The following is a 12,253-nucleotide window of genomic DNA, read 5'->3' as shown; positions in this document are numbered from 1 at the left end:
AGTGTGAGGCGTGCAGCAGTGTGAGGCGTGCAATAGTGTGAGGCGTGCAGCAGTGTGAGGCGTGCAGCAGTGTCTGGCGTGCAGCAGTTTGCAGCATGCAACAGTGAGGCGTGCGGCAGTGTGAGGCTTGCGGCAGTGTGAGGCTTGCGGCAGTGTGAGGCGTGTGGCAGTGTGTGGCGTGCAGCAGTGTGTCATGCAGCAGTGTGAGGCGTGCAGCAGTATGAGGCGTGCGGCAGTGTGAAGCATGCAGCAGTGTGAGTAATGCAGCAGTGTGCAGCGTGCAGCAGTGAGGCGTGCAGCAGTATGTGGCATATTAGTGTGTGGCATGCAGCAGTGTGTCGTGCAGCATGCAGCAGTGTGAGGCGTGCAGCAGTGTGAGGCGTGCAGCAGTGTGAGGCGTGCAGCAGTGTGAGGCGTGCAGCAGTGTGAGGCGTGCAGCAGTGGGTGGCGTGCAGCAGTGTGAGGCGTGGGGGGGGAAAATGCACTGAGAGAGTGGGGGGAGCACGAGCCGACAAAAAAATGGGGGAGGGGATACTCGAGCCAACAAAAGAGTGGGGGGAAAAAAGCTCGAGCCGACAAGAGTGGGGAAAGAAATGCAAAATCCCTCGAAAAAAGCATGAGTCAGAGAAGAAAGTAAAATGTGAGCCAGAGAAAGACGGGAAATAAGTAACAAGCCATGTAGAAAAAAAAAAGGTCTGGGCATTGCTGTTGTAGGGGCGGGGGAGTGCATTCCTTTGAAGTCTGATGGGGGGCGGGGGAGTGGCAGCCTTTGAAGTCTGATGCAGAGGCACTAACAAATGGTGCTGTGTGATGTGGCTGGCGATGATGTGTACGTGCATAGCTCACATGAACTGTACGTGATCCGCAGCTAGGTAGACTTTTCTTTTCCACTTACTATATTCTTGCCTATTTATCCCTGCGGGATAGAATAGGCGAGACCTAAAAAGGTGGCCGACTGCCGGCAGCCCTTCAGACACAAGTCATCTGTCGAGACCCGATTTTTGCTAGTGTTATCCCCGTCATATCTTATCTTATGCTGTATTTATAAAGCGCGCTGACACCGGAGGTTTCCTGGCGCTGTGATTAAGATTGAGGGTGGGGGTCATGGTTTAAATGAGGTTTGAGATGAGCCAAGTTTTTAGGCTCTTTCGGAAGCTTAGTAGGGAGCCAGAGGTTTTAATATGGAAAGGGAGGGAGTTCCACAGTTTAGGTGCCAGGTAGCTGAATCTGCGGCCACCCAATTTTTTTAGTTTGACCATCGGAATAGTGAGAAGGTGTAGATGGGCAGAACGAAGGTTACAAGCCGGGCAGTGAGGGTTGTAGAGGGATTCTAAGGACTGCCGGGCCTTGTATACCAGGCAGCCTATTTTAAAAGCAGCTCGCTGTTCAATAGGCAACCAGTGCAGCTTGGCCAGGAGAGGCCTGGCGGATTGCCATTTGGGGGTTTTACAGATGAGTCTGGCTGCCTGGTTCTGCACCAGCTGGAGGCGATGGAGAAGGGACTTAGGTAGCCCCCAGTAAATGGAATTGGAAAAATCCAGGCGGGAAAGGACGAGAGAGATGACGATTTGTACCAGGGATTTATGGGAAAATAAGTGGGAGATCTTACGAATTTTTCGTAGCTGAAACATGCTGGCAGAGATGATGGTGCCGACATGAGTTTTTAGGGAAAGGTCAATGTCAATGGTAACGCCCATGCTCTTTACCGAATTCGAGGGGCTAGGTGGAGTACCAAGCTCGTTAGGCCAGAAGTGGGGGCCCCAATATAAAGGACTGGAACCAGGCAGGATGAGTTCCGTCTTCTCAGGGTTTAATTTAAGTTGGTTGGAGATCATCCATTGTTGGATATGCAGCATTACTGCCTGAAAGTTGGGTACAGCATCCGGGGAATCCAAGGGAAAAATGATCTGCATGTCATCAGCATAGTTGAGGACAGTGCAGTTCCAGGTGCTCAATGAATGGATCAGTGGGCGCAAATATAAATTAAACAATAGTGGGGAGAGGGAGGAGCCCTGGGGGACTCCACAGGTAGTGGAGACCTGGGTGGCGGTGAAGGGGCCTAGGTGAACTGTTTGAGCTCGGCCAGAGAGAAAGGACTTGATCCATTCCCAGAGAATCTTACCTTTTTTAATCAAGTCATGAACTGTTGAGATACCAATCATATCCCATCTATCAAATCCCGGGTGATGGCAAAGCATACCGAGCTTTTGTGAGTACCACAATGGCGTCGCTTTAGTAAGTACGCCTGTCCAGCCCAAACGGGAATTAGCTAGCCTCCAGATCTGTATCGTATTCTGAGTGGGTCCTATATAATGTTGTTTCCTTGTTTGAGAATACAAAGCCCCAAGATAGCCGGATCGATCCATCCTGTATCTATCCAGAGCACACGCCTGGTCATCCAGCGGGGCATACCTCCATCTATTTACAGTCACCCGTTGCGAGGCTCAATAGTACAGCCGTATATCAGGCAGGGCGATGCCTCCGTCATATCATCCTTTCATTAGTTTCTGAAGCGCAATTCCTGGGGCCTTACCATCCCAGAGTAATGTACGTAACTCCCCCTCCACTGCGACAAAGTAAGTATCTGGAACACTATGCGGGCAGTGCTGAAGAATATATAGGAATCGTGAAAGGGACAGCATCTTAAAAAGAGCAGCTTGGCCCACCAGTGACCCTGGCAGTGACCTCCAATGCTTAACATCAGCCCGTAGCCTTGTTAGCGTGGGTGCCAAATTGTGGCTGAAAAAGAGAGCCGGATCTGGCGTGACGAAGAATCCCAAGTATTTAAAACCGTCTTCCGAGACCACCAGTGCACAATCTCTTGGGAGGCGAGGAATCTGTCCGTGAAGCACATATAGCACTGATTTGCCCCAATTAATAGCGTATCCTGAATACTTTCCAAAGTTCCTAAAAATATGAAGGACTGTATGTATGGATCTTTATGGGTTTGTGAGATATAGCAATATATCGTCCGCATAAAGCGATATTCGCACTCATGCGTCCAACGCATACCCTTTGATAGTGCATCACGTCGAACCCATGCTGCCAAGGGCTCTAGCATGAGAGCGAACAGTAGCGGCGACAGAGGGCAGTGTTGTCTGGTGCCTCTCCGTAAGGTGAACGGCCTGGACGTATAGTTGTTTTCTCTGACCTGCCCCAGTATATCGGTGTACAGCAGCTGCACCCACCTTATAAATTTAGGGCCCAGCCCCGCTCTCGCCAGAACCTGAATGAGGTAGGGCCATTCGATCGAGTCAAACGCCATAGATGCATCAGAAGATTCCATTTCTGAGGAAGATTCCATTATAGTTGATCCAGTGCGACACCTAACCAGGGATCAATACTCAATAACCTCACAGAACAATGGCCCATACACATTCACCCAAGGCCCATATACATTCACCCAAATCCCTGATGCGCTGGGTGTCAAGTTTTAATGACATTATATCTATTTCCTTCACAGATTTATGTTTGACATCAAAATCCATATCTAACCTATACATCACTTTCTTTCCTCTTGGTCGACGAACCAATTAGTTGAATAGTTGTTGGTAATGATAGTACTATCTAACTAACTAATCAGTCAGCTAAATAATCACAGACTCTTGGTAAAGTTAATAAAGTTTAAGCTAAAAAATAATTTAAAAATTGCTCATTGCATACAGTCATAAATGCAAACAATGAAATTCACAAGAGGGAGAGAAAACATCAGCAAATGCAAATAGCGTCAAACTCATCATTCAATTACCGATAGGCACATGAAGGAGTGGATAGATTTAAAAGACAAAAGTTCAGCAAAATAATGCAAAACAATGTACATGTTACGGAGGGGATAGATGAAGAGACATAAGTTTCAGAGACAAAAATACATTTGCAAATGGTTATGCAAAGTACGAATCAGAGAAATAATACAAACCCAAAGGATCTGTGAAATACCACCCCCTTGGCCAAAGAGATGGTGGTGGTCCCCTGAGAAAGAGTCAGGGAACAAAGATTTCAGGGACAGGAACAGAACAGGACAGGAACAGCTAGGCCTCTCTGCAAAATTGGTTGACTGCGACGCATAACCCCTCTCTTTTCTTGCCTCACAAGACGACCATACCACACCCCCAAAGGCACTCCAGTTATACCCTAAAACCTACTTGTCCGTTCCACATCAGTGGAAACATTTAACAGAATCTGACTTTCCATTGGTCAGTTTGGGAGGTGGTCTGTCACACCCCTGTGTCCGGGAGGTGGTCTGTCACACCACTGTGCCTTCATTCATAGTTTGATCATGTTTATTGTTCTTCGTCCTTTTCCCATTACCTAAAAATTGACTTGTTTACACAATTTAATACATGATACATTTCAACATTTTCACACATAATTTTCAACAATGTACGCGGAAGGAGTCTTTAGTACCACGGCCAGTCACATCCTTTGGCAGGTGAACAATGTATTCTGTGCTGAACATCCTTGAACTCTTGTCCCTTCTTTGCAGCACTCAGAACTTCTGTCTGCTCTGTCATGTAATGTTTTGTTCTTTCTCCAGCCCCGCATCTATCTGGACAACTTAAGAGTAATGAAGGCCCATTTCGGCTCACTATGGCTAATGGAACATAAACATTTATGAATTACACAGAAATGTATTTTTCACTGTTCACCACCCACTTCGACACTATCACACGTTTAGTGTTTTTCTAGCAGACGCATAAGGCAAAAGCGGCATTATTCATTATTTAAAGCAAGATGCGGCCTAGTCCTGCATTATTTCTAATTTCTATCAAAGCTCAATGTAAATGCGGTTTAGTTCTTTCATGCATTATTTCACGTTAGTGCACACATGCACAAAGCGGTTTCCTCTCGTGGTCATGTGATGTATATATTAGTCTTTTATTGTACACTGTTAGTATGTATAATGAGGGTGTCAATTCGAGCAGGTTTCTTTTTTGCGAAATCCTGCTCCATCAATCCCTCCTCTGATGGCTTACTGAGACATCATAAAATACCCACCATACCAAGTACCATCTTCTACTATCTAAAATTCTGTGTTCTTTTCTCCTTTTATGGCACTTTCATCATATTATAGTAATCTCCTTTCATCTCTTCTAGTTCTATCTCATCTCTTTTTCTCTTTTTTATTCTACGTGTTTTCTTTGATTCTGTTACCTCTTTCCTTTCACATTTACACTTACAACATGTATATGTTGTTATTATTACTAACGCTACTCCAGCTACTGAAATGAATGGTATTATTATTTTTCCTAATAAACTACTACCAAAGGTAGAAAACCTACAGAGGAGAAACTCTTACCAAGTCTCTCCCAAATACCGTCAACCTCCAGTTGGGTCAAATCTTCATGTAATTTCGTAATATTCTTAATATATCCCTCAATGCCTTTACTTTTGTCAGGGATATAAGTACAGCAGTGTTGGATTTTCAACATGCCACAGACTCCACCCTCTTTTGCCAATAAGATATCAAGGGCAAGTCGATTTTGCAAAACCATTGATCTGATTGCAACCATCAAGAACCCGCCAGCAGTATCTGTCGATAAAAGATCAACCACTGTGGACAATTTTTGAATTTTATGTGAATTCAGAACAACTCCAACTGAGGGTATCAGTGCACCAAAAATATCACCCACTATTTTGAGAAATTTGCTCTCTTTTTACATTTTAGTCCTTGTTTTATTTTATTTAGGCTGTTATTCTTCTGTCTACATGGTAGACCTTCAGGAATACAATTGAAAAGTAACAACTACCATACCAATGTGCAGGCAACCTATAATAGGCTTTCTTACCACACACATAATAGACTCCTTGGAAAATAGGATCAGTTCCACTCTTCAATACCCATCCTCCAGTAATTTGGAAAGTATGTTCACATTCACTAGTACCTATGAAATAATTGTTATAGTTGGTCTTTAATCTAAGCAAACAGATTTTCCCTTTTTGATGCCAATCCAGGGACATTGCAGCGTATGTCGCACCTTTCTCATAATTTCCCTGTCTGAAAACCCACGGTGGTACCTGTGACTTCTTTTCAGCAGCTTTTCTTTGGAAATTTTCTCTTCTATTTTCTACCATCTCTATGAACACCTTTTCTTCAACCCGCAAACGACATGTTAGATTGTTTTTATAAGCATATTCTATATCTAAAGTCTTGGAAATATGGAAGAATTCTCCCATATAACATGCGTTTTTACTACCTAAAACTTTATTCAGCTCCTTTATAACTCGTATTTCTGAAAATACTTAATCTATATTGGTATAATGATACTCCAGCTTCCCCATCATGTAGAAGAGGCTGGTTAAGGCACTACAAGACGCTAAAGGTATGTATAAGGTAGGTTATGGTAAGTCACCCCCTCTGAGACAGACGAAGGTAATTGCTTGCACACATAGCAATCACTCACAATCATTGTGTTAATGTACTCCTACAGCAATTTAGTAAACACATTTAACGAGAGGTGTGGCGCCGCGGCCAGGGCGACTGACGCTGGAATCTGGGGATCACGGTTCGATCCCCGGCTCCGGCGGCAGGTTAGCCCAGCACCATGCGACTCTGGGCATTAGCTTGCTTAATCTTCCCGACGGCCCCCAGCGCCTAGAGACCCTAACGGGTGATTGTGCGCTATACAAATGTGGATTATTATTATTATATTATTAACGAGAAATCATTAACTGATTTATCATGATGGAGAATGCTTCCATCTGTTTGTCCTCTTGTTAGAAATGGGATGTTTGGTAGGCTAGGGCATGTGCCAAAGCACGGCAGAAACCACCACTCTAGTCAGGATAAGGGAGTTACACTCCTAAAATAACCCCTGCTCACCCCCCTTGGTAGCTTGGCACGAACAGTCAGGCTTATCTTAGAGGCAGTGTGTAAAGCTCTTGCACATAGCCAACAGTAATACAGTATAAGCACTACAAAAGGACACCACACCAGTTTAGAAAAATATCCAATATTTTTATATACTTAAGACAAGACCAAAAACGATAAAAATCCCCAATACAGTACTCAAAAATCTTCAGTTACCAAATTATGCCTGAAAAACAGTTTCTTGATGTCAATAGCTCCGTCCGGGGCTATCACAGCGGTGTGAGAAAACAAATCCAAACAGTTTTAGCTGACCCCGGCGTCGCGGGCCAGCTACGGTGTCGGAAAGACCCGCAAACAGTACCTGTTAGAAATGCAGGGTGCCAGCGACCTCTCGTTGAGCATCCGAAAGCACGGTGTCCGCAGGCGTCTGTTCCGGAGGTCGGTTCCGGAGTCGTCGGGGCTCTCGAAGTTACACACTTTGCAGATCGAACTCCTCTCTGTTGAAGTCTGCAGCGCTGGCGTCCGCAGGCCTCGGGTGCTGCGGTGCAAAGTGCTGCAGTGCGGCATGCAGTGCTCTCAGGTTGCGGTGCGAGCAGCGGCTCTGTGACGGCGTCATATGACGGCGTCGGTGAGACCGGAGTCGCGGTGCGAAGTGAATGCGGTGCTCGTTGCAGTGCTTGCAGGTCGCGGTGCAAGCAGCGGCGTCGTTGTTGCTGAAGAGCTGTCGTCGGCTGACGAACTGGATTGATGGCGCCAGCGTTGGTAGGCCAAGGCTACGGTGCGGGATGAGGGTGGTGCATCCTGCAACTTTACGAGCGGTGCCCTCGAACCACAGTGCAAGCAGCGGTGTAAATTTTGGCGTGGAGCGGCATCGTCGGGGATACCAATCCGTCGTGGCGAGGCAGTGCGGAGTGCATGCCCACACGTCGCGGTGCGAGCAGGGCTCGGTGGCAGCGTCAGCAGGTGTCATCGATGAGACCAGTGTTGCGTTGCGGCGGTGCCCTCTGTGGTGGCTCCAGGGCACAGAGTCAGCAGCGGCTTCATAGACAGCGTCGGGTTGCTTTTTCTTCTGTTGCAGCACAAAACACACAGTTCCCAGTGTTCGGGGCAGAAGAGCTTGAAGTCTTTGCTATTCCTGAGACTTCTTGAACAGGGAGCAAGTTCTACCTCAAGCCCTTGGAGAAACTCACAAAAGTAGATTGCAGAAAGTTCAGTCCAGTCCTTTCACTGCCCAAGAGCCCAAGACAGAAGCTGCCACTGCAGGCCAACACAGCAAAGCACACAGCAATGTGGTAGTTCCTTCTCACCGCTTCTACAGCTCTTCTTGGCAATCTTCTTGGCCCAAAAGAGTTCTAAAGTTCAGGGGTCTGGGCCCCAATATTTATATCCCAAAATCCTTTGATCTCTTAGGTAGAGTGTGTCTTTGCCCATCCAGAACCAGTTCTGCCTTCTTTGGTGTGACTTCTGGCAGGAGGTGGAGACGGTGTGGTCAGAGGCAGACCAGGCCCTTTGAGGTTCAAGGAAATCTCCTCATCCTTCCCCAATTGCAGCCCAGGTCTATTCAGCCCTTTCCTGACCCAGATAGACTATCTGGAGCCACTCCTGCTCCCCAGCCTTCTGTCATCCAAAACCCAGACAGGCAATCCACATTCCAGCAGAGGCACACAGGATGACTGAGCAAGAAAATACCTACGTTCTAAAAGTGGTATTTTCAAACACAGAATGTAAAAATCACCTTCACTAAAAGATGCATCTTTAGATTCTGAGTTCAGGTATACTAAACTTTATTTTCCTGCCTAATTCCCTGGTCCACTTATGTTTAAGATGTTATAAACAAACTCCCCATTCTGTCCTATGGGGAACAGAAAATCTTTCAATAGCGAAAACGAAATTGGCCGTAATCGCTATCAGGACATGCCACACACACCAGGGAATGTCCTACCTTTCATATACACTGCACCAGGCCCACAGGGATACCTTGGGCCTACCTTAGGGGTGGCTGACATGTAAGAAAAGGGAATGTGAGGGACTGGCAAGTGTGTGCACTGGCCAAGTCGACATGGCAGTTACAAACTGCGCGCAGACTCCGCAATGGCGGGTCTGGAGTTACCTTTTCAGGGCTACTCTCGTGGGTGGCACAATCAGTGCTGCAAGCCCACTAGTAGCATTTGATTCACAGGCCCTGGCAAACTCAGTGCACTTTACTAGGGACTAACCGGTAAATCAAATATCCAATCATGGAAACACCAGTCCATAACACAATTTACCACAGGAGCACTTGCACTTTACCACTGATCAGCAGTAAGAAAAGTGCGCAGAAACACTACACCAGCAAAAACCGTGAGGTCAGAAAGCAAAAACTCAGGGGAAATACGCTAAAAGTTGCCAAGTCTAACATCTATATTAGTATTCTGGGGTTCTTTAGTAACATCACTCATTCTTTCACTTGTTATATCATTAGTACTGTTTCCGTTATTAGTTACCATTAGAATAGGTATGATAGTTAATAATATCGACATAAATGCTAATAGAAAGACACTACATAAGCAAGCTTTAATGCATCTATGTTTTAGACTAGATTTTGGATGTTCAGTTACTTCTGCTTCGGCCATTTTGTATTCTATTAAAAAAATAAAAATATATCTAAATCTATAAACTAATTTTACTCAAAAAAGTCTGAAAAATAGTGTAATCCTACTCTTCAAGGCTTTCTTCTTTACCCCTTTCCTTTATTTATTTCTTCGAGTTTTCTGAGTCTTTCAATTTTCTTTCGACTGACAATGTTGCACCTTAATTTTTCACTGTTCTTTTTATGGTGGTCTTAATTTGCTTTTATCAACTTGCTCAGTGTCTATACTGTCTTTTTCTTCACTTGGATCTGAGTGTTCAGTTTCTTCCAAGTTAATGTAGGTCCACTCTGGTGCTGTGTATTTCTTGCTTGGAATTCTTTCTCTTCTTGTTTTTCGTACTAATTCTTCTCCTGACTCTTCTTGATATGTTTGGCTTGAGACCTCATTACTTTGTTCTGGTCTCCTCTTTGACTTTCTCCTCACAAGAGTGTATTTCAGTCTTTTCCCTCCACTTGGCCAATTATCACCTTTTCTTGCTCGTTTAGATTGAACCACTTCTTCTGGTTCATAAATGCTTTTACTTGGCCCTTCTCTTATTGGTTCTTTTTCCTGACATTCCGTATCTTCCCATACTTCTGGTTCAACAGCAATCTCCTGAGACCAAGTATCTGGTGCCCACTCTACTTGATTTGTTCTCGACTGTTCATCATCTGTTTGTTCTTCAGAATCTGTCACTCTAGATTCTTCAGCTTCACACACTTCAGCCTCTGGTCTTTGATTTTGTTTTACCAATTGCTGCTCTTCTTGTCTTTCAAGCAGACTTGGGACTCGTCTGGTATGGCTCGCATGAATCCAATTTGGCAAACCACCACCCTTCACTGCTGTTGTTGTCACCAGAATTACTTGATAAGGTCTGTTCCACCCGAGTTCTAAACACGATTTCCTCACGTGTTTCTTGATGAGAACCCACTCGCTAGGACTCAGATCATGAGCTTGATTCGGCTGGGCTGTAGTGGCATTTTCTCCAACCTGATGAGACACAGAACGCACCAGATCAGCCAGTCCTCTGCAGTAATCAAGCACTAGATCATCAGATATATTCATCAGTTTCTTGCTGGCACATATGCTTGTCTCATTGCACTTCCCATTATGACTTCATGAGGACTCCATCCCGTCTTTTCATCAGGAATACTTCTCAGACTCATCAATACAAGGGGTAAAGCGTCAGGCCATTTCAGTGTTATGGATGCACACATTTTCCCTAACCTAGATTTTATTGTGCCATTAATCTGTTCGACCACTCCAGATGCTTCGGGTCGATAGGCACAATGCAGCTTCTGATTAATTTGTAATGCTGCACAAATCATCTGAATTATCTCATTATTGTAGGGAGTTCCTCTATCTGTCTCTAAAGTGACTGGAAATCCAAATCTAGGAATCAGTTCTCTCAAAAGCAATTTGGCTATAGTTAGGCTGTCATTTCTTCTCGTGGGATAGGCTTCCACCCAACGAGAGAACAAGCAGACGACAACCAACACATATTTCAGACCATTGCACGGGGGAGCTGTATAAAATCCAATTGGAGATGGGTAAACGGTCCTGCTGCTTTTCCAATTTGTCCCCAACTAACAACTGTCTTTCTGCCTGGATTGTGCTGCTGACAGATGACGCACCTCTGGCAAAGGGCTCTCTGCAATGACACTGAACTTTGGGTTATACCATGACTGCTTGAAGAGTCTGATCATAGCGTCTCTTCCAACATGCACAATTCCATGGTACACCCTGGCCATATGGGAAAGTAAAGAATCTGGCATGACTGTGGTCTCGTCTATATAGACCCATACTTTGTCCTCTGCTCTCTTTCTACAGCTTGAATTTCTCCAAATTTCTTTTTCCTCATCACTTGCTTCTTCCTGCAGCTGCCTAATCTCATCCCAAGTTTCAAATGAAGAGTTAAGCATAAAATGGCAATCGGTATTTCCCCTCTCAAGGCTATTAAATTTCGTGCACAGAAATGCGCTACTTGATCAGCGTATCTGTTGCCCTTCGTCACATAATCGCCTCCTGATAAATGGGCGGAACACTTGACCACTGCAATCCTTTTGGGCATTTGTAAAGCATCCAATACATCTTTTACAGTTTTGCTGTTTCTTATAAGGGAACCTGAAGAAGTCAGAAAACCCCATTGCATTCATAGCTGACCAAAATCGCGGACAACCTCAAACCCGTATTTGGGCAGAGTTTACCCCTTTTAGACAGGATGCTTTTAGAACTGCTATGGAGCAAACAGCATTGGCAGTACACAATTCTCTCTCATTTGTTAAACATGATCCATCAACAAACATCTCACATGATGATTCTTCCAATGGGACATCTTCTATATCTGGCCTGGGATTTGTGTACAATTCTGTCACATCCAGATAATCGTGCTCCGCCTCCTCTCTCACTTCCTCACAATATGAATTCTGCAGCAAGGTTGCCGGATTTACAGTTGTTCACCTCACCAGTCACATTTTCAGCACCCAAAATCACTCTTTCGTACTTAGTCAGCTGACTAGCAGTCATATATTATGTCCTGGTGCGTGTTAAAAGGATCTCAATCAAATGCAGCACATACACCTTGACTGTATGTCCCATCACAAACACTTCACTCTGTTCCATACTCACGCAAGCGCGGCTACTGCTTTTAAACAGCTTGGTAACGCTGCAGCCACTGAATCCAAAGTAGCAGAAAATATGCTACTGGACGTCGTGCCATTCCATGTTTCTGAGTTAGGACTGAAATATTATTCATTAGGTAACCAAGAGTTTTATTCACAATACATGCTTTCTAACATTACAGTACATGACGTCATTGCTCCTCATGTTCCACGAA

This window comes from Lissotriton helveticus, chromosome 4_1, assembly GCF_964261635.1.
Source record: "Lissotriton helveticus chromosome 4_1, aLisHel1.1, whole genome shotgun sequence".
NCBI classification, from domain to species: domain Eukaryota; kingdom Metazoa; phylum Chordata; class Amphibia; order Caudata; family Salamandridae; genus Lissotriton; species Lissotriton helveticus.
The sequence above is the reverse complement of the archived record's forward strand: the minus strand, read 5'-3'. Positions refer to the sequence as shown.